Source organism: Aulostomus chinensis, chromosome 1 (genome assembly GCF_037954235.1).
Source record: "Aulostomus chinensis isolate RoL2024-O1b breed Wild chromosome 1, RoL_Achi_v1.0, whole genome shotgun sequence".
Lineage (NCBI taxonomy): Eukaryota > Metazoa > Chordata > Actinopteri > Syngnathiformes > Aulostomidae > Aulostomus > Aulostomus chinensis.
The window spans coordinates 57,457,549-57,478,390 of NC_141320.1; the positions used below are offsets into that span (position 1 = coordinate 57,457,549).

The following is a 20,842-nucleotide window of genomic DNA, read 5'->3' on the forward strand; positions in this document are numbered from 1 at the left end:
TCATTTAGCCTTTCTCCATTGGAGCATGAGTTGAATCAGTTAAAATCAGGGATGGGTGAGTACACCATTATCTGTACCTGTATCTGTTGAAAGTGAGTTATTTGTTGAACCAGTTTTAGGAAATTAATAGGATTGATCAAAAGTGGCTGCATTTATGACAAGATTATTTTAAAGCCTCTTGTTTGAAAGCCAAACGCAATGACCGATTGCACCACAGAGACTGTGTTTCTCCCCCCATTTCATGAAGACTTCTGATGCTCATTTCGTGTGTAAAGTTACAACACTTCTAATCAGTCAATGATAATAACAAAAATGCCCTGCTGCAATTTGAAACCAGGATCTCCTGTTTACGAGATGGGCACTTTGACCAACTAAGCCACAGTGCCAAGAGTACCACAGAGACCCTGACTCATTCAATTCATGAATAGTTATTAAGCTAAATTCAATGTGTTTAGTTTCAACACTTTTAACTAGACACCAAAATTAATTTTAAAAAATCAGAAAAAGGCACTGCTGGGATTTGAACCCAGGATCTCCTGTTTACTAGACAGGCACTTTGACCAACTAAGCCACAGCGCCAAGACATCCTTGCCCTTTGAAAAATATCTTTGGAACTTTTGGCCTATTAAGTCAGGCAATACAACCTCAGCATATGGCGCTCCTGTCATTCATTGACCAAAGTAGCCCACAATCACTGAAACTGGAACAAACCTTCACCAAAAGATGATTTAAGATTGTGGGTTTCAAATGCCAAAGGAAAACCTGCAAAGTTTGAGTTTTTTGGTGAAGGTCACGGAACTACCCACCTATCAGTAAGACTATTGATGATCTGAACCAGGGTTTCACATTGAGAGAACAGAGGAAATTAAGAAAATACATCAGTCAGGAATGGAAATTTGCAAATATAGAAAAATAACAATAAAGCCGAGGAAAGGATGGAAGTGAAGAATGGAACTGTGAAAATCATCATGGACTCCTGACTTGAAACTAAATCTTGAATTGGACAAAAGAAATACGAAGAGAAGACTGAATACAACTGCAATAAATCATATGACGACACAAGTCAAGGAGGATATTAAGGAGAACATGGACCAGAATTATAATGGCAAAATCTCTTCTGGTACTTCGGGATGCATGTGAATCTGTCCTTTAAGGCTAAAGAACCAAAAACAAGGAAAATTAGACACCAAAAAAATTCATATAAGAAGGCACTGCTGGGATTTGAACCCAGGATCTCCTGTTTACTAGACAGGCACTTTGACCAACTAAGCCACAGCGCCAAGACATCTTCTGTATTTAAAAAAATATGTTTGGAACTTCTGGCCTAGCAAGTTCGGCAAGGCAACCTCAGCATATGGCGCTCCTGTCATTCATTGACCAAAGTGGCCCACAATCACTGAAATTGGCACAAACCTTCACCAAAAGACAATGAGGTGATAACAAACCCTGATAACAAACGTGCTAATAGCATGAACTTGGGCCTCATACTGAGAGAACTGCAGGAATTACCAAAGACATTTGTTAGGAACTAAATAAAGAAATTTACCAAACTGACTGAACAACAGAGCAGCGAAAGCAACGGGAAGCCAAGATATGAGAAAAGGAATATGGCGGAGCGATGACTCATCTTTGATCAAATAAAATAACCAGACACCTTCCCTTCAGAATTCCATCATGGTAACAGGAAGTCATTTAGCCTTTCTCCATTGGAGCATGAGTTGAATCAGTTAAAATCAGGGATGGGTGAGTACACCATTATCTGTACCTGTATCTGTTGAAAGTGAGTTATTTGTTGAACCAGTTTTAGGAAATTAATAGGATAGATCAAAAGTGGCTGCATTTATGACAAGATTATTTTAAAGCCTCTTGTTTGAAAGCCAAACGCAATGACCGATTGCACCACAGAGACTGTGTTTCTCCCCCCATTTCATGAAGACTTCTGATGCTCATTTCGTGTGTAAAGTTACAACACTTCTAATCAGTCAATGATAATAACAAAAATGCCCTGCTGCAATTTGAAACCAGGATCTCCTGTTTACGAGATGGGCACTTAGACCAACTAAGCCACAGTGCCAAGAGTACCACAGAGACCCTGACTCATTCAATTTATGAATAGTTATTAAGCTAAATTCAATGTGTTTAGTTTCAACACTTTGAACTAGACACCAAAAATAATTTTAAAAAATCAGAAAAAGGCACTGCTGGGATTTGAACCCAGGATCTCCTGTTTACTAGACAGGCACTTTGACCAACTAAGCCACAGCGCCAAGACATCCATGCTCTTTGAAAAATATCTTTGGAACTTTTGGCCTATTAAGTCAGGCAATACAACCTCAGCATATGGCGCTCCTGTCATTCATTGACCAAAGTAGCCCACAATCACTGAACCTGGAACAAACCTTCACCAAAAGATGATTTAAGATTGTGGGTTTCAAATGCCAAAGGAAAACCTGCAAAGTTTGAGTTTTTTGGTGATGGTCACGGAACTACCCACCTATCAGTAAGACTATTGATAGTCTGAACCAGGGTTTCACATTGAGAGAACAGAGGAAATTAAGAAAATACATCAGTCAGGAATGGAAATTTGCAAATATAGAAAAATAACAATAAAGCCGAGGAAAGGATGGAAGTGAAGAATGGAACTGTGAAAATTATCATGGACTCCTGACTTGAAACTAAATCTTGAATTGGACAAAAGAAATACTAAGAGAAGACTGAATACAACTGCCATAAATCATATGACGACACAAGTCAAGGAGGATATTAAGGAGAACATGGACCAGAATGATAATGGCAAAATCTCTTCTGGTACTTCGGGATGCATGTGAATCTGTCCTTTAAGGCTAAAGAACCAAAAACAAGGAAAATTAGACACCAAAAAAATTTATATAAGAAGGCACTGCTGGGATTTGAACCTAGGATCTCCTGTTTACTAGACAGGCACTTTGACCAACTAAGCCACAGCGCCAAGACATCTTCTGTATTTAAAAAAATATTTTTGGAACTTCTGGCCTAGCAAGTTCGGCAAGGCAACCTCAGGATATGGCGCTCCTGTCATTCATTGACCAAAGTGGCCCACAATCACTGAAATTGGCACAAACCTTCACCAAAAGACAATGAGGTGATAACAAACCCTGATAACAAACGTGCTAATAGCATGAACTTGGGCCTCATACTGAGAGAACTGCAGGAATTACCAAAGACATTTGTTAGGAACTAAATAAAGAAATTTACCAAACTGACTGAACAACAGAGCAGCGAAAGCAACGGGAAACCAAGATATGAGAAAAGGAATATGGCGGAGCGATGAGTAATCTTTGATCACATAAAATACCCCGACACCTTCCCTTCAGAATTCCATCATGGTAACAGGAAGTCATTTAGCCTTTCTCCATTGTAGCATGAGTTGAATCAGTTAAAATCAGGGATGGGTGAGTACACCATTATCTGTACCTATATCTGTTGAAAGTGAGTTATTTGTAGAACCAGTTTTAGGAAATTAATAGAGATTGATCAAAAGTGGCTGCATTTATGACAAGATTATTTTAAAGCCTCTTGTTGAAAAGCTGAACGCAATGACCGATTGCACCACAGAGACTGTGTTTCTCCCCCCATTTCATGAAGACTTCTTATGCTCATTTCGTGTGTAAAGTTACAACACTTCTAATCAGTCAATGATTTAAAACAAAAATGCCCCGCTGCAATTTGAAACCAGGATCTCCTGTATACAAGATGGGCACTTTGACCAACTAAGCCACAGTGCCAAGAGTACCACAGAGACCCTGACTCATTCAATTCATGAATAGTTATTAAGCTAAATTAGATGTGTTAACTTTCAAAACTTTTAACTAGACACCAAAATTAATTTTAAAAAATTAGAAAAAAGGCACTGCTGGGATTTGAACCCAGGATCTCCTGTTTACTAGACAGGAACTTTGACCAACTAAGCCACAGCGCCAAGACATCCTTGCTCTTTGAAAAATATCTTTTGAACTTTTGGCCTATTAAGTCGGGCAATAGAACCTAAGCATATGGCGCTCCTGTCATTCATTGACCAAAGTAGCCCACAATCACTGAAACTGGAACAAACATTCACCAAAAGATGATTTAAGATTGTGGGTTTCAAATGCCAAAGGAAAACCTGCAAAGGTTGAGTTTTTTGGTGAGGGATACGGAACTACCCACCTATCAGCAAGACTATTGATAGTCTGAACCAGGGTTTCACATTGAGAGAACAGAGGAAATTAAGAAAATACATCAGTCAGGAATGGAAATTTGCAAAGATAGAAAATCAACAATAATGCCAAGGAAAGGACTGAAGTGCTAATAGCATGAACTTGGGCCTCATACTGAGAGAACTGCAGGAATTACCAAAGACATTTGTTAGGAACTAAATAAAGAAATTTACCAAACTGACTGAACAACAGAGCAGCGAAAGCAACGGGAAACCAAGATATGAGAAAAGGAATATGGCGGAACGATGAGTAATCTTTGATCAAATCAAATACCCCGACACCTTCCCTTCAGAATTCCATCATGGTAACAGGAAGTCATTTAGCCTTTCTCCATTGGAGCATGAGTTGAATCAGTTAAATTCAGGGATGGGTGAGTACACCATTAGCTGTACCTGTATCTGTTGAAAGTGAGTTATTTGTTGAATCAGTTTTAGGAAATTAATAGGATTGATCAAAAGTGGCTGCATTTATGACAAGATTATTTTAAAGCCTCTTGTTTGAAAGCCGAACGCAATGACCGATTGCACCACAGAGACTGTGTTTCTCCCCCCATTTCATGAAGACTTCTGATTCTCATTTCGTGTGTAAAGTTACAACACTTCTAATCAGTCAATGATAATAACAAAAATGCCCTGCCGCAATTTGAAACCAGGATCTCCTGTTTACGAGATGGGAACTTAGACCAACTAAGCCACAGTGCCAAGAGTACCACAGAGACCCTGACTCATTCAATTCATGAATAGTTATTAAGCTAAATTCAATGTGTTAAGTTTCAACACTTTTAACTAGACACCAAAATCAATTTTAAAAAAATCAGAAAAAGGCACTGCTGGGATTTGAACCCAGGATCTCCTGTTTACGAGACAGGCACTTTGACCAACTAAGCCACAGCACCAAGACATCCTTGCTCTTTGAAAAATATCTTTGGAACTTTTGGCCTATTAAGTCAGGCAATACAACCTCAGCATATGGCGCTCCTGTCATTCATTGACCAAAGTAGCCCACAATCACTGAAACTGGAAAAAACCTTCACCAACAGATGATTTAAGATTGTGGGTTTCAAATGCCAAAGGAAAACCTGCAACGTTTGAGTTTTTTGGTGAAGGTCACGGAACTACCCACCTATCAGTAAGACTATTCATAGTCTGAACCAGGGTTTCACATTGAGAGAACAGAGAAAATTAAAAAATACTTCAGTGAGGAATGGAAATTTGCAAATATAGAAAAATAACAATAAAGCCGAGGAAAGGACTGAAGTGAAGAATGGAACTGTGAAAATCATCATGGACTCCTGACTTGAAACTAAATCTTGAATTGGACAAAAGAAATACTAAGAGAAGACTGAATACAACTGCCATAAATCATATGACGACACAAGTCAAGGAGGATATTAAGGAGAACATGGACCAGAATGATAATGGCAAAATCTCTTCTGGTACTTCGGGATGCATGTGAATCTGTCCTTTAAGGCTAAAGAACCAAAAAAGGCATATAGAGACACCAAAAAAAATTATATAAAAAGGCACTGCTGGGATTTGAACCCAGGATCTCCTGTTTACTAGACAGGCACTTTGACCAACTAAGCCACAGCGCCAAGACATCTTCTGTATTTAAAAAAATATGTTTGGAACTTCTGGCCTAGCAAGTTCGGCAAGGCAACCTCAGCATATGGCGCTCCTGTCATTCATTGACCAAAGTGGCCCACAATCACTGAAATTGGCACAAACCTTCACCAAAAGACAATGAGGTGATAACAAACCCTGATAACAAATGTGCCAATAGCATGAACTTGGGCCTCATACTGAGAGAACTGCAGGAATTTCCAAAGACATTTGTTAGGAACTAAATAAAGAAATTTACCAAACTGACTGAACAACAGAGCAGCGAAAGCAACGGGAAACCAAGATATGAGAAAAGGAATATGGCGGAGCGGTGACTCATCTTTGATCACATAAAATACCCCGACACCTTCCCTTCAGAATTCCATCATGGTAACAGGAAGTCATTTAGCCTTTCTGCATTGGAGCATGAGTTGAATCAGTTAAAATCAGGGATGGGTGAGTACACCATTATCTGTACCTGTATCTGTTGAAAGTGAGTTTTTTGTTGAATCAGTTTTAGGAAATTAATAGGATTGATCGAAAGTGGCTGCATTTATGACAAGATTATTTAAAAGCCTCTTGTTTGAAAGCCAAACGCAATGACCGATTGCACCACAGAGATTGTGTTTCTCCCCCCATTTCATGAAGACTTCTTATGCTCATTTCGTGTGTAAAGTTACAACACATCTAATCAGTCAATGATTTAAAAAAAAAAGGCACTGCTGGGATTTGAACCCAGGATCTCCTGTTTACTAGACAGGCACTTTGACCAACTAAGCCACAGCACCAAGAGTACACAGTAACTGTTTAAACTTTCTTTAGAACTTCTGGTCTACCAAATTAGGAAATGGAACTTCAGCATTGTGCTCCTGACATTTAGTGACCAAAGTATCCCACAACAACTCAGATGGGCACAGACTTTTATCAAAATAGATCGAATATGGATGGATAGAATGTGGTGTTTAAAAAGGAAGCAATGTTTGGGGTTATAGAAGGACAGGACAGCTGAAATGTTGAAACAACATTTGGAGTGCCTAATCAACAGTGGCCTCCCTGAAATACATAGAAAGACAATGTGTCTTCCACATCCGCAAACCATTATCCTTCTGTTACACCAGTGGTCCCCAACCTACGGCCTCCATATTTGACCCGGCCCCCTGAACAATACCTGAGACACATTTTGATTTTTTTTTTCATATATGTGCATTTGTATTTGATCATAAAATTTGGCTTTTGCAATCAAATATTCCTTAGCTATGAACTACTCTCATTATGAACTATACTGTACTATACTTAACTGAATACAAACCACATTGGAGGCTCTCACCAAGTCGTCACTTCAGATCCATCTACACGCAAAATGGAGGAATAAGAATGCCTCTCCAGATGAGAGGCTGTCTGAATCTATGGGGTGAAAGAAGGAACTGAGGACAACTCTCCACCTATGAGTGCCTGCATGGAGCTTCTACTCGCTGACAATCTGGAGATTTAATGCAAGGAGTTAAGGTTGCACCATACAAAGTTAATGGTTTATTCAATTCAATCACTGAAGGTGGCAGCTGAGAAAATCGTCATGGACTCCTTACTTGAAACTAAATCTTGATTTGGTCAAAAGAAATACTTAGAGAAGATTGAATACTACTGCCATAAATCATGGTATTTGAACCCAGGATCTCCTGTTTACTAGACAGGTACTTTGACCAACTAAGCCACAGCGCCAAGAGTTCTTCTGTATTTAAAAAAATATGTTTGGAAATTCTGGCCTAGAAAGTTCGGCAAGGCAACCTCAGCATATGGCGCTCCTGTCATTCATTGACCAAAGTGGCCCACAATCACTTAAATTGGCACAAACCTTCACCAAAAGACAATGAGATGCTAACAAACTCTGATAAAAAACGTGCTAATAGCATGAACTTGGGCCTCATACTGAGAGAACTGCAGGAATTACCAAAGACATTTGTTAGGAACTAAATAAAGAAATTTACCAAACTGACTGAACAACAGAGCAGCGAAAGCAACGGGAAACAATGATATGAGAAAAGGAATATGGCAGAGCGATGACTCATCATTGATCAAATAAACTACCCCGACACCTTCCCTTCAGAATTCCATCATGGTAACAGGAAGTCATTTAGCCTTTCTGCATTGGAGCATGAGTTGAATCAGTTAAATTCAGGGATGGGTGAGTACACCATTATCTGTACCTGTATCTGTTGAAAGTGAGTTATTTGTTGAACCAGTTTTAGGAAATTAATAGAGATTGATCAAAAGTGGCTGCATTTATGACAAGATTATTTTAAAGCCTCTTGTTTGAAAGCGAAACGCAATGACCGATTGCACCACAGAGACCGTGTTTCTCCCCCCATTTCATGAAGACTTCTTATGCTCATTTCGTGTGTAAAGTTACAACACTTCTAATCAGTCAATGATTTAAAACAAAAAAGGCACTGCTGGGATTTGAAACCAGGATCTCCTGTTTACGAGATGGGCACTTAGACCAACTAAGCCACAGTGCCAAGAGTACCACAGAGACCCTGACTCATTCAATTCATGAACAGTTATTAAGCTAAATTCAATGTGTTAAGTTTCAACACTTTTAACTAGACACCAAAATTAATTTTAAAAAATCAGAAAAAAAGCACTGCTGGGATTTGAACCCAGGATCTCCTGTTTACTAGACAGGCACTTTGACCAACTAAGCCACAGCGCCAAGACATCCTTGCTCTTTGAAAAATATCTTTGGAACTTTTGGCCTATTAAGTCAGGCAATACAACCTCAGCATATGGCGCTCCTGTCATTCATTGAACAAAGTAGCCCACAATCACTAAAACTGGAAGAAACCTTCACCAAAAGATGATTTAAGATTGTGGGTTTCAAATGCCAAAGGAAAACCTGCAAAGTTTGAGTTTTTTGGTGATGGTCACGGAACGACCCACCTATCAGCAAGACTATTGATAGTCTGAACCAGGGTTTCACATTGAGAGAACAGAGGAAATTAAGAAAATACATCAGTCAGGAATGGAAATTTGCAAATATAGAAAAATAACAATAAAGCCGAGGAAAGGATGAAGTGAAAAATGGAACTGTGAAAATCATCATGGACTCCTGACTTGAAACTAAATCTTGAATTGGACAAAAGAAATACTAAGAGAAGACTGAATACAACTGCCATAAATCATATGACGACACAAGTCAAGGAGGATATTAAGGAGAACATGAACCAGAATGATAATGGCAAAATCTCTTCTGGTACTTCGGGATGCATGTGAATCTGTCCTTTAAGGCTTAAGAACAAAAAAAGGGATAACGAGACACCCAAAAAAATTATATGAAAAGGCACTGCTGGGATTTGAACCCAGGATCTCCTGTTTACTAGACAGGCACTTTGACCAACTAAGCCACAGCACCAAGACATCTTTTGTAGTTAAAAAAATATGTTTGGAACTTCTGGCCTAGCAAGTTCGGCAAGGCAACCTCAGCATATGGCGCTCCTGTCATTCATTGACCAAAGTGGCCCACAATCACTGAAATTGGCGCAAACCTTCACCAAAAGACAATGAGGTGATAACAAACCCTGATAACAAATGTGCTAATAGCATGAACTTGGGCCTCATACTGAGAGAACTGCAGGAATTACCAAAGACATTTGTTAGGAACTAAATAAAGAAATTTACCAAACTGACTGAACAACAGAGCAGCGAAAGCATCGGGAAACCAAGATATGAGAAAAGGAATATGGCGGAGCGATGACTCATCTTTGATCAAATAAAATACTCCGACACCTTCCCTTCAGAATTCCATCATGGTAACAGGAAGTCATTTAGCCTTTCTGCATTGGAGCATGAGTTGAATCAGTTAAATTCAGGGATGGGTGAGTACACCATTAGCTGTACCTGTATCTGTTGAAAGTGAGTTTTTTTTTGAATCAGTTTGAGGAAATTAATAGGATTGATTAAAAGTGGCTGCATTTATGACAAGATTATTTAAAAGCCTCTTGTTTGAAAGCCAAACGCAATGACCGATTGCACCACAGAGACCGTGTTTCTCCCCCCATTTCATGAAGACTTCTTATGCTCATTTCGTGTGTAAAGTTACAACACTTCTAATCAGTCAATGATTTAAAACAAAAAAGGCACTGCTGGGATTTGAAACCAGGATCTCCTGTTTACGAGATGGGCACTTAGACCAACTAAGCCACAGTGCCAAGAGTACCACAGAGACCCTGACTCATTCAATTCATGAACAGTTATTAAGCTAAATTCAATGTGTTAAGTTTCAACACTTTTAACTAGACACCAAAATTAATTTTAAAAAATCAGAAAAAGGCACTGCTGGGATTTGAACCCAGGATCTCCTGTTTACTAGACAGGCACTTTGACCAACTAAGCCACAGCGCCAAGACAGCCTTGCTCTTTGAAAAATATCTTTGGAACTTTTGGCCTATTAAGTCAGGCAATACAACCTCAGCATATGGCGCTCCTGTCATTCATTGAACAAAGTAGCCCACAATCACTGAAACTGGAACAAACCTTCACCAAAAGATGATTTAAGATTGTGGGTTTCAAATGCCAAAGGAAAACCTGCAAAGTTTGAGTTTTTTGGTGATGGTCACGGAACTACCCACCTATCAGTAAGACTATTGATAGTCTGAACCAGGGTTTCACATTGAGAGAACAGAGGAAATTAAGAAAATACATCAGTCAGGAATGGAAATTTGCAAATATAGAAAAATAACAATAAAGCTGAGGAAAGGATGGAAGCGAAAAATGGAACTGTGAAAATCATCATGGACTCCTGACTTGAAACTAAATCTTGAATTGGACAAAAGAAATACTAAGAGAAGACTGAATACAACTGCCATAAATCATATGACGACACAAGTCAAGGAGGATATTAAGGAGAACATGGACCAGAATGATAATGGCAAAATCTCTTCTGGTACTTCGGGATGCATGTGAATCTTTCCTTTAAGGCTAAAGAACAAAAAAAGGGATAACGAGACACCCAAAAAAATTATATGAAAAGGCACTGCTGGGATTTGAACCCAGGATCTCCTGTTTACTAGACAGGCACTTTGACCAACTAAGCCACAGCGCCAAGACATCTTCTGTATTTAAAAAAATATGTTTGGAACTTCTGGCCTAGCAAGTTCGGCAAGGCAACCTCAGCATATGGCGCTCCTGTCATTCATTGACCAAAGTGGCCCACAATCACTGAAATTGGCACAAACCTTCACCAAAAGACAATGAGGTGATAACAAACCCTGATAACAAATGTGCTAATAGCATGAACTTGGGCCTCATACTGAGAGAACTGCAGGAATTACCAAAGACATTTGTTAGGAACTAAATAAAGAAATTTACCAAACTGACTGAACAACAGAGCAGCGAAAGCAACGGGAAACCAAGATATGAGAAAAGGAATATGGCGGAGCGATGACTCATCTTTGATCAAATAAAATACCCCGACACCTTCCCTTCAGAATTCCATCATGGTAACAGGAAGTCATTTAGCCTTTCTGCATTGGAGCATGAGTTGAATCAGTTAAATTCAGGGATGGGTGAGTACACCATTAGCTGTACCTGTATCTGTTGAAAGTGAGTTATTTGTTGAATCAGTTTTAGGAAATTAATAGGATTGATCAAAAGTGGCTGCATTTATGACAAGATTATTTTAAAGCCTCTTGTTTGAAAGCCAAACGCAATGACGGATTGCACCACAGAGACCGTGTTTCTCCCCCCATTTCATGAAGACTTCTTATGCTCATTTCGTGTGTAAAGTTACAACACTTCTAATCAGTCAATGATTAAAAAAAAAAGGCACTGCTGGGATTTGAACCCAGGATCTCCTGTTTACTAGACAGGTACTTTGACCAACTAAGCCACAGCACCAAGAGTACACAGTAACTGTTTCAACTTTGTTTAGAACTTCTGGTCTAGCAAATTAGGCAATGGCACTTCAGCGTTGTGCTCCTGACATTTAGTGACCAAAGTATCCCACAACAACTCAGATGGGCACAGATTTTTATCAAAATAGATCGAATATGGATGGATAGAATGTGGTGTTTAAAAAGGAAGCAATGTTTGGGGTTATAGAAGGACAGGACAGCTGAAATGTTGAAACAACATTTGGAGTGCCTAATCAACAGTGGCCTACCTGAAATACATAGAAAGACAATGTATCTTCCACATCCTCAAACCATTATCCTTCTGTTACACCAGTGGTCCCCAACCTACGGCCTCCATATTTGGCCCGGCCCCCTGAACAATACCTGAGACGCATTTTGATTTTTTTTTCATATATGTGCATTTGTATTTGATCATAAAATTTGGCTTTTTCAATCAAATATTCCTTAGCTATGAACTACTCTCATTATGAACTATACTGTACTATACTAAACTGAATACAAACCACATTGAAGACTCTCACCAAGTCGTCATTTCAGATACATCTACACGCAAAACGGAGGAATAAGAATGCCTCTCCAGATGAGAGGCTGTCTGAATCTATGGAGTGAAAGAAGGAACTGAGGACAACTCTCCCCCTATGATTGCCTGCATGGAGCATCTACTCGCTGACAATCTGGAGATTTAATGCAAGGAGTTAAGGTTGCACCTTACAAAGTTAATGGTTTATTCAATCCAATCACTGAAGGTGGCGGCTGAGAAAATCGTCATGGACTCCTTACTTGAAACTAAATCTTGAATTGGTCAAAAGAAATACTTAGAGAAGACTGAATACTACTGCCATAAATCATATGACGACACAAGTCAAGGAGGATATTAAGGTGAACATGGATCAGAATGATAATGGCAAAGTCTCTCCTGATTCTTTGGGATGCATGCAAAGTTTTTCTTTAAAGCTAATATGATATGCAGCTGTACTTATCAATGCATCTACATGAAACAAATCAGCCTATTAACACTGGAGGCCTGTCTAAAAGACAGAAAAACATGGATGACCCCTAATTTACTTTTATTCAATTCGGACAAAACTGAAGTTATTGTGCTTGGCCTGGGGGATGTATTGATAGGTAAAGCTTTGTGTCGTTTGCATAGGAGTGAAAATTAATCGAGTGTTTCCTAATCATGTGACCTTGAAGAAGCAGGTATAAGGTGAAGAGGACTGATCCAAGCACAGACCATTGTGGAACACCATACGTGACTACAGGGGTTTCTGAGGGGTTATCATTCATGAGTAACAACTGAGATCGACCTAGTAAATATGACCTAAACCAATTTAGTGCAGTTCCTTCAATGCCAATGACATGTTCCAGTCTCTGTAGAAGGATATGTTGATCAATGGTATCAAAAGCTGCACTGACATCTAATCAGACCGGCACATAGATGAGTCACGAGTGAAGACATTAGTCAGGAACTACATGAAGAAATTTACCAAACTGACTGAACAACAGAGCAGCGAAAGCAACGGGAAACCAAGATATGAGAAAAGGAATATGGCGGAGCGATGACTCATCTTTGATCACATAAAATACCCCGACACCTTCCATTCAGAATTCCATCATGGTAACAGGAAGTCATTTGGCCTTTCTGCATTGGAGCATGAGTTGAATCAGTTAAAATCGGGGATGGGTGAGTGCACCATTATCTGTACCTGTATCATTTGAAAGTGTGTTATTTCTTCAACCAGTTTTAGGAAATTAATAGGATAGATCAAAAGTGGCTGCATTTATGACAAGATTATTTTAAAGCCTCTTGTTTGAAAGCCAAACGCAATGACCGATTGCACCACAGAGACCGTGTTTCTCCCCCCATTTCATGAAGACTTCTGATGCTCATTTCGTGTGTAAAGTTACAACACTTCTAATCAGTCAATGATTTAAAACAAAAATGCCCCGCTGCAATTTGAAACCAGGATCTCCTGTATACGAGATGGGCACTTCGACCAACTAAGCCACAGTGCCAAGAGTACCACAGAGACCCTGACTCATTCAATTCATGAATAGTTATTAAGCTAAATTAGATGTGTTTAGTTTCAACACTTTTAACTAGACACCAAAATTAATTTTAAAAAATCAGAAAAAGGCACTGCTGGGATTTGAACCCAGGATCTCCTGTTTACTAGACAGGCACTTTGACCAACTAAGCCACAGCGCCAAGACATCCTTGCTCTTTGAAAAATATCTTTGGAACTTTTGGCCTATTAAGTCAGGCAATACAACCTCAGCATATGGCGCTCCTGTCATTCATTGAACAAAGTAGCCCACAATCACTGAAACTGGAACAAACCTTCACCAAAAGATGATTTAAGATTGTGGGTTTCAAATGCCAAAGGAAAACCTGCAAAGGTTGAGTTTTTTTGTTGAAGGAGACAGAGCTTCCCACCTATCAGCAAGACTATTGATGATCTGAACCAGGGTTTCACATTGAGAGAACAGAGGAAATTAAGAAAATACATCAGTCAGGAATTGAAATTTGCAAAGATAGAAAAATGACAATAAAGCCGAGGAAAGGACTGAAGTGAAGAATGGAATTGTGAAAATCATCATGGACTCCTGACTTGAAACTAAATCTTGAATTGGACAAAAGAAATACTAAGAGAAGACTGAATACAACTGCCATAAATCATATGACGACACAAGTCAAGGAGGATATTAAGGAGAACATGGACCAGAATGATAATGGCAAAATCTCTTCTGGTACTTCGGGATGCATGTGAATCTGTCCTTTAAGGCTAAAGAACCAAACAAGGCATATAGAGACACCAAAAAAAAATTATATAAAACGGCACTGCTGGGATTTGAACGCAGGATCTCCTGTTTACTAGACAGGCACTTTGACCAACTAAGCCACAGCGCAAAGAATTCTTCTGTATTTAAAAAAATATGTTTGGAACTTCTGGCCTAGCAAGTTCGGCAAGGCAACCTCAGCATATGGCGCTCCTGTCATTCATTGACCAAAGTGGCCCACAATCACTGAAATTGGCACAAACCTTCACCAAAAGACAATGAGATGCTAACAAACCCTGATTACAAACATGCTAATCGCATGAACTTGGGCCTCATACTGAGAGAACTGCAGGAATTACCAAAGACATTTGTTTGGAAGTAAATAAAGAAATTTACCAAACTGACTGAACAACAGAGCAGCGAAAGCAACGGGAAACCAAGATATGAGAAAAGGAATATGGCGGAGCGATGAGTCATCTTTGATCAAATAAAATACCCCGACACCTTCCCTTCAGAATTCCATCATGGTAACAGGAAGTCATTTTGCCTGTCTCCATTGGAGCATGAGTTGAAACGGTTAAAATCAGGGATGGGTGAGTACACCATTAGCTGTACCTGTATCTGTTGAAAGTGAGTTTTTTGTTGAATCAGTTTTAGGAAATTAATAGGATTGATCGAAAGTGGCTGCATTTATGACAAGATTATTTAAAAGCCTCTTGTTTGAAAGCCAAACGCAATGACGGATTGCACCACAGAGACCGTGTTTCTCCCCCCATTTCATGAAGACTTCTTATGCTCATTTCGTGTGTAAAGTTACAACACTTCTAATCAGTCAATGATTTAAAAAAAAAAGGCACTGCTGGGATTTGAACCCAGGATCTCCTGTTTACTAGACAGGTACTTTGACAAACTAAGCCACAGCGCCAAGAGTACACCATGTTGTTCAAACTTTGTTTAGAACTTCTGGCCTAGCAAATTAGGCAATGGCACTTCAGCGTTGTGCTCCTGAAATTAGTGACCAAAGTATCCCACAACAACTCAGATGGGCACAGACTTTTATCAAAATAGATCGAATATGGATGGATAGAATGTGGTGTTTAAAAAGGAAGCAATGTTTGGGGTTATAGAAGGATAGGACAGCTGAAATGTTGAAACAACATTTGGAGTGCCTAATCAACAGTGGCCTCCCTGAAATACATAGAAAGACAATGTATCTTCCACATCCTCAAACCATTATCCTTCTGTTACACCAGTGGTCCCCAACCTACGGCCTCCATATTTGGCCCGGCCCCCTGAACAATACCTGAGACGCATTTTGATTTTTTTTTTTCATATATGTGCATTTGTATTTGATCATAAAATTTGGCTTTTGCAATCAAATATTCCTTAGCTATGAACTACTCTCATTATGAACTATACTGTACTATACTAAACTGAATACAAACCACATTGGAGACTCTCACCAAGTCGTCATTTCAGATCCATCTACACGCAAAACGGAGGAATAAGAATGCCTCTCCAGATGAGAGGCTGTCTGAATCTATGGAGTGAAAGAAGGAACTGAGGACAACTCTCCACCTATGATTGCCTGCATGGAGCATCTACTCGCTGACAATCTGGAGATTTAATGCAAGGAGTTAAGGTTGCACCTTACAAAGTTAATGGTTTATTCAATCCAATCACTGAAGGTGGCGGCTGAGAAAATCGTCATGGACTCCTTACTTGAAACTAAATCTTGAATTGGTCAAAAGAAATACTTAGAGAAGATTGAATACTACTGCCATAAATCATATGACGACACAAGTCAAGGAGGATATTAAGGTGAACATGGATCAGAATGATAATGGAAAAGTCTTTCCTGATTCTTTGGGATGCATGCAAAGTTTTTCTTTAAAGTTAATATGATAAGCAGCTGTACTTATCAATGCATCTACATGAAACAAATCAGCCTATTAACACTGGAGGCCTGTCTAAAAGAAAGGAAAACATGGATGACCCCTAATTTCCTTTTATTCAATTCAGACAAAACTGAAGTTATTGTGCTTGGCCTGGGGGATGCATTTGATAAGTAAAGCTGTGTGTCGTTTGCATAGGAGTGAAAATTAATCGAGTGTTTCCTAATCATGTGACCTTGAAGAAGCAGGTATAAGGTGAAGAGGACTGGTCCAAGCACAGACCCTTGTGGAACACCATACGTGACGACAGGGGTTTCCGAGGGGTTATCAGACACCAAAAAAAATGATATAAGAAGGCACTGCTGGGATTTGAACCCAGGATCTCCTGTTTACGAGACAGGCACTTTGACCAACTAAGCCACAGCGCCAAGACATCCTTGCTCTTTGAAAAATATGTTTGGAACTTTTGGCCTATTAAGTCAGGCAATACAACCTCAGCATATGGCGCTCCTGTCATTCATTGACCAAAGTAGCCCACAATCACTGAAACTGGAACAAACATTCACCATAAGATGATTTAAGATTGTGGGTTTCAAATGCCAAAGGAAAACCTGCAACGTTTGAGTTTTTTGGTGAAGGACACGGAACTACCCACCTATCAGTAAGACTATTGATGATCTGAACCAGGGTTTCACATTGAGAGAACAGAGGAAATTAAGAAAATACATCAGTCAGGAATGGAAATTAGCAAAGATAGAAAAATAACAATAAACCCAAGGAAAGGACTGAAGAGAAGAATGGAAGTGTGAAAATCATCATGGACTCCTGACTTGAAACTAAATCTTGAATTGGAGAAAAGAAATACTTCGAGAAGACTGAATACAACTGCCATAAATCATATGACGACACAAGTCAAGGAGGATATTAAGGAGAACATGGACCAGAATGATAATGGCAAAATCTCTTCTGGTATTTCGGGATGCATGTGAATCTGTCCTTTAAGGCTAAAGAACCAAAAAAGGCATAACGAGACACCAAAAAAAATTACATAAAAAGGCACTGCTGGGATTTGAACCCAGGATCTCCTGTTTACTAGACAGGCACTTTGACCAACTAAGCCACAGCACCAAGACATCTTCTGTATTTAAAAAAAATATGTTTGGAACTTCTGGCCTAGCAAGTTCGGCAAGGCAACCTCAGCATATGGCGCTCCTGTCATTCATTGACCAAAGTGGCCCACAATCACTGAAATTGGCACAAACCTTCACCAAAAGACAATGAGATGCTAACAAACCCTGATTACAAACGTGCTAATAGCATGAACTTGGGCCTCATACTGAGAGAACTGCAGGAATTACCAAAGACATTTGTTTGGAACTAAATAAAGAAATTTACCAAACTGACTGAACAGCAGAGCAGCGATTGCCAAACTGAAGTTATTGTGCTTGGCCTGGGGGATATATTTGATAAGTATAGCTGTGTGTCGTCTGCATAGCAGTGAAAATTAATCGAGTGCCATTGTCTCTTCCTCAGGTGGCACCACTGCAACATAGCCCATCTTCTCCAGTTTCTGGATCTCCTGACAATAGACCTTGGCACGCTGTGGGTCTTTGGCGAGTCTCCTCTCAGTGCTGCGGAGACTTGGTAACACTGCTTCCATAGGAGCTCGAAGGGGAGTGTAATTAGATCGGCGAAGCAGCGGCGTGGCATAACTCTGGACCCCTTCCATGTCGACCCTGACAGTGGATGCCTGGAGCAGGTTCAAGGCTTGCTGATCTTGCTTCGATCTGGTCGCCTGTTTCTCGCTCATATAAGGCAGCGTATCAACTTGCCAAAGTCTTTCGACATTCTTGAAGAGCTCAGAGGTAGGTGAGATGGTTGACGTGAACAGGCATTGCTGTTGGGTTGCAGTAGCTTGGTCAACAGAGGTGGGACCTTGAAGTGCCCAGCCAAGTTTGGTGTGAACTGCGATGCGCCCCCCCAAAGGGCCTAACTGCACGGGTTCAGTGGGAGCCAGGAGATGTGGCATGTCTGATCCAATGAGCAGCAGAGGTTGCGCATGATCTACAGGAGGTAGAGGTAGGTGGCGAAGGTGTTTGTATTTCAGTTGGAGAGTCTTCACTGGATATGAATGCTCTGAGAGTCCCAGGTTGTCAGCGGTGAATGCACGATGTATGTGATATTTCTCTTCAGGTTTAGGAACGGAAGAAACATAGAAGGTGACTGAGGCACCATGAAGCTGTACCACGTCTTGATGAACTGTTCGAATGGTAAGGGTTTCAGACTGTGCTGTGAGGTTCAGGCGTTGCACTGCTTGTGGCAGAATGATACTTCGTTCCGAACCGTCGTCTAATACAGCGTAGGTTTCCAGTACTCTGTCTTGATTATGAAGTAGGACTTTCACAACTTTCAACATCACCTTTGGGGATCTATTTGGTCTATCCAAGTACACCTTTGCAGTCGGAGCGGTCACCATGAGCACGCTCTTCTGTGTTTGCTGAACTGCATCATGCAGTACTGTTAGGTGTTGTTCTTTACAGGTATTGCACGGTCATTTGAGGGTGCAAACCTCGGGCTTGTGAGATTGTCCACACTTCCAACACCGCTGTTCATCTGTTATCCATCTCACAACCTGGTTGGTATTCAGTTTCTTAAACTCTGTGCAGGCATTCAGGAAATGTTCTTTGTTGTCACAGTGTGGACAATATGGTTTGGGTTTGGAGGACTTTGGTGTCATAGACCGTCCTTTGGAGCTTTGGTCGCCAGTGGCAGTGAGTAGAAACGCTGTAGATTTTTCCTTTGATCTGTTGAAGGGATGTTGGTCTTTTCTTTGCGACTTGGGTGCTTCAAAGTTGTAGAGCGAAGCAGCTCGGCCTGCTATACGCTTAGCCTGAGATTTCATCTGTAACCAGGGACTCAAATCGGGTAAAGTGTAAGTTTGGTCGGTACCTGTCTTAAGGATACCTTGGTTCAGGCAGTACTCTACAAACCCGTCGCGATAATTTGGTGGCATCTTGCTCAGCAGTCGGTCGACATGAGATCCACATCTCAGTTCGTAGCCGTTCTGTCCCTCCAGAGTCCTAAGCATGCCTACCAGCGATTGGATGGATAGGGAAAAGGCATCAAAAGCTTCAGAGTCCCCAAATTTGAGGGCTGGGGTGTTCCGGATAGCACCTAGTTCACTTTGAACGAGCTGACGAGGTTGGCCATACTTTTACTGTAAAGCCTGGATAGCTGTTGTATATGGCTTTGGGTCGTCATGTACTCTTTGGCTAGCTGGAGCGCACTCTGTAGCTTCAAGTGTCCCAGGAGTACTTGATATTTGTACTGCTCGTTCAGGTGCAGATGGTTGTTCAGCAGGTTGTCGAGTGCCATCTTCAATAAGGCGAAGTCACTTTCTTTGCCACTCTCAAAGCAAGGAATCATAGGTTTGGGGATGCAAAAGGAGGTGGCGATGAACGGAGACACATCAGCTACCTGTAGTTGTTGTGGACCAGATGAAGGTAGGAATGAAGTGGGGCACATCATTGACTGCACAGGGTAAGTGAAGGCTGACCTGGAAGGCTGATGCTGCAGTGGATGAGCTGAATATGGGATAGGGGCCAGGTCGTAGTTCAAAGTTGCAGAGGCAGACTGCCAGGATACAGGAGGAAGAGAGGACTGTAGCGGTTGAGGGAAAGATGGATACTGCACAGAACATGGAGCAAGGGGGAGTGAAAGCAGAGCTGGCTGTAGTGCAGGAGGACTTGCCACCATTGCTGGAGGAGCAGCTGCAGTCACTGGAGGCTGTGCTAGGGCTGCAGGAGGTAAAGCCAGTCTCACTGGAGGCGGGGCTGAAGTTACAAGAGGTGGAGCTGTATGTAGCGTGTGAGGCGCGGTCACACTCACTGGCGGGGCTAGAAGTGTGAGGTGGAGCTGAATCTACTGGAGGCGCAGCTGTATGTACCACTGGAGGTGAAATCGCTGTGATTGGAGGAGATGTCACATTCACTGAAGGTGCAGCCGAGGGAGACACTGTCATTGGAGGCGGGGCTACGGTTTCTGGAGGTGGGGATACAGGATTATTTGCCTGGCTATGATCTGATGAGTGAGGTGGAGACTTGGCACCATTAGGGTCCTGAGTTTTCTCTTTGAGGATAGAAGTAACCATCTTGCTGATCTCTAGTTCCTTTGCTCTCTTATTTAGCTGTCGTTGCCTCTCTAGCTGTCTAGTTAATGATTCTTGTGTCCTAATGGCTTCATCTTGTAGCTGTTGAGCTTCTCTCGCTTGACTTTGAAGTCATTGACACTTATAGTCTAGTTGTTGATCCTCTTCTATGTGCTGTTTTAGTTCCACAAGCTCCATTTCCTTCACTCGTTCTTCAAGTTGGGCGTTTTCTAACTCTGATAGGATATTGAAGGAGAGTCTGCTCATGGATGAT

The 20,842-nt window shown here is 40.8% G+C and overlaps 18 non-coding genes across 18 annotated transcripts; all 18 read right to left on the reverse strand.

The window, feature by feature from the left end:
- Window positions 1-505: 505 nt before the first annotated feature.
- Window positions 506-579, reverse strand: trnat-agu (transfer RNA threonine (anticodon AGU)). Its single transcript has one exon. It is a non-coding gene; the product is annotated as a tRNA-Thr (tRNA).
- Window positions 580-1,206: 627 nt separating this feature from the next.
- On the reverse strand, window positions 1,207-1,280 carry trnat-agu (transfer RNA threonine (anticodon AGU)). Its single transcript has one exon. It is a non-coding gene; the product is annotated as a tRNA-Thr (tRNA).
- Window positions 1,281-2,193: 913 nt separating this feature from the next.
- On the reverse strand, window positions 2,194-2,267 carry trnat-agu (transfer RNA threonine (anticodon AGU)). The gene has a single exon. It is a non-coding gene; the product is annotated as a tRNA-Thr (tRNA).
- Window positions 2,268-2,894: 627 nt separating this feature from the next.
- On the reverse strand, window positions 2,895-2,968 carry trnat-agu (transfer RNA threonine (anticodon AGU)). Its single transcript has one exon. It is a non-coding gene; the product is annotated as a tRNA-Thr (tRNA).
- A 916-nt stretch (window positions 2,969-3,884) lies between these two features.
- On the reverse strand, window positions 3,885-3,958 carry trnat-agu (transfer RNA threonine (anticodon AGU)). Its single transcript has one exon. It is a non-coding gene; the product is annotated as a tRNA-Thr (tRNA).
- Window positions 3,959-5,056: 1,098 nt separating this feature from the next.
- Window positions 5,057-5,130, reverse strand: trnat-cgu (transfer RNA threonine (anticodon CGU)). The gene has a single exon. It is a non-coding gene; the product is annotated as a tRNA-Thr (tRNA).
- A 625-nt stretch (window positions 5,131-5,755) lies between these two features.
- Window positions 5,756-5,829, reverse strand: trnat-agu (transfer RNA threonine (anticodon AGU)). Its single transcript has one exon. It is a non-coding gene; the product is annotated as a tRNA-Thr (tRNA).
- A 721-nt stretch (window positions 5,830-6,550) lies between these two features.
- trnat-agu (transfer RNA threonine (anticodon AGU)) lies at window positions 6,551-6,624 on the reverse strand. Its single transcript has one exon. It is a non-coding gene; the product is annotated as a tRNA-Thr (tRNA).
- A 1,848-nt stretch (window positions 6,625-8,472) lies between these two features.
- trnat-agu (transfer RNA threonine (anticodon AGU)) lies at window positions 8,473-8,546 on the reverse strand. The gene has a single exon. It is a non-coding gene; the product is annotated as a tRNA-Thr (tRNA).
- Window positions 8,547-9,171: 625 nt separating this feature from the next.
- On the reverse strand, window positions 9,172-9,245 carry trnat-agu (transfer RNA threonine (anticodon AGU)). Its single transcript has one exon. It is a non-coding gene; the product is annotated as a tRNA-Thr (tRNA).
- A 915-nt stretch (window positions 9,246-10,160) lies between these two features.
- Window positions 10,161-10,234, reverse strand: trnat-agu (transfer RNA threonine (anticodon AGU)). Its single transcript has one exon. It is a non-coding gene; the product is annotated as a tRNA-Thr (tRNA).
- Window positions 10,235-10,860: 626 nt separating this feature from the next.
- On the reverse strand, window positions 10,861-10,934 carry trnat-agu (transfer RNA threonine (anticodon AGU)). Its single transcript has one exon. It is a non-coding gene; the product is annotated as a tRNA-Thr (tRNA).
- Window positions 10,935-11,654: 720 nt separating this feature from the next.
- Window positions 11,655-11,728, reverse strand: trnat-agu (transfer RNA threonine (anticodon AGU)). The gene has a single exon. It is a non-coding gene; the product is annotated as a tRNA-Thr (tRNA).
- A 2,152-nt stretch (window positions 11,729-13,880) lies between these two features.
- On the reverse strand, window positions 13,881-13,954 carry trnat-agu (transfer RNA threonine (anticodon AGU)). The gene has a single exon. It is a non-coding gene; the product is annotated as a tRNA-Thr (tRNA).
- Window positions 13,955-14,582: 628 nt separating this feature from the next.
- Window positions 14,583-14,656, reverse strand: trnat-agu (transfer RNA threonine (anticodon AGU)). Its single transcript has one exon. It is a non-coding gene; the product is annotated as a tRNA-Thr (tRNA).
- A 721-nt stretch (window positions 14,657-15,377) lies between these two features.
- On the reverse strand, window positions 15,378-15,451 carry trnat-agu (transfer RNA threonine (anticodon AGU)). Its single transcript has one exon. It is a non-coding gene; the product is annotated as a tRNA-Thr (tRNA).
- Window positions 15,452-16,775: 1,324 nt separating this feature from the next.
- Window positions 16,776-16,849, reverse strand: trnat-cgu (transfer RNA threonine (anticodon CGU)). The gene has a single exon. It is a non-coding gene; the product is annotated as a tRNA-Thr (tRNA).
- Window positions 16,850-17,475: 626 nt separating this feature from the next.
- trnat-agu (transfer RNA threonine (anticodon AGU)) lies at window positions 17,476-17,549 on the reverse strand. The gene has a single exon. It is a non-coding gene; the product is annotated as a tRNA-Thr (tRNA).
- Window positions 17,550-20,842: the final 3,293 nt, after the last annotated feature.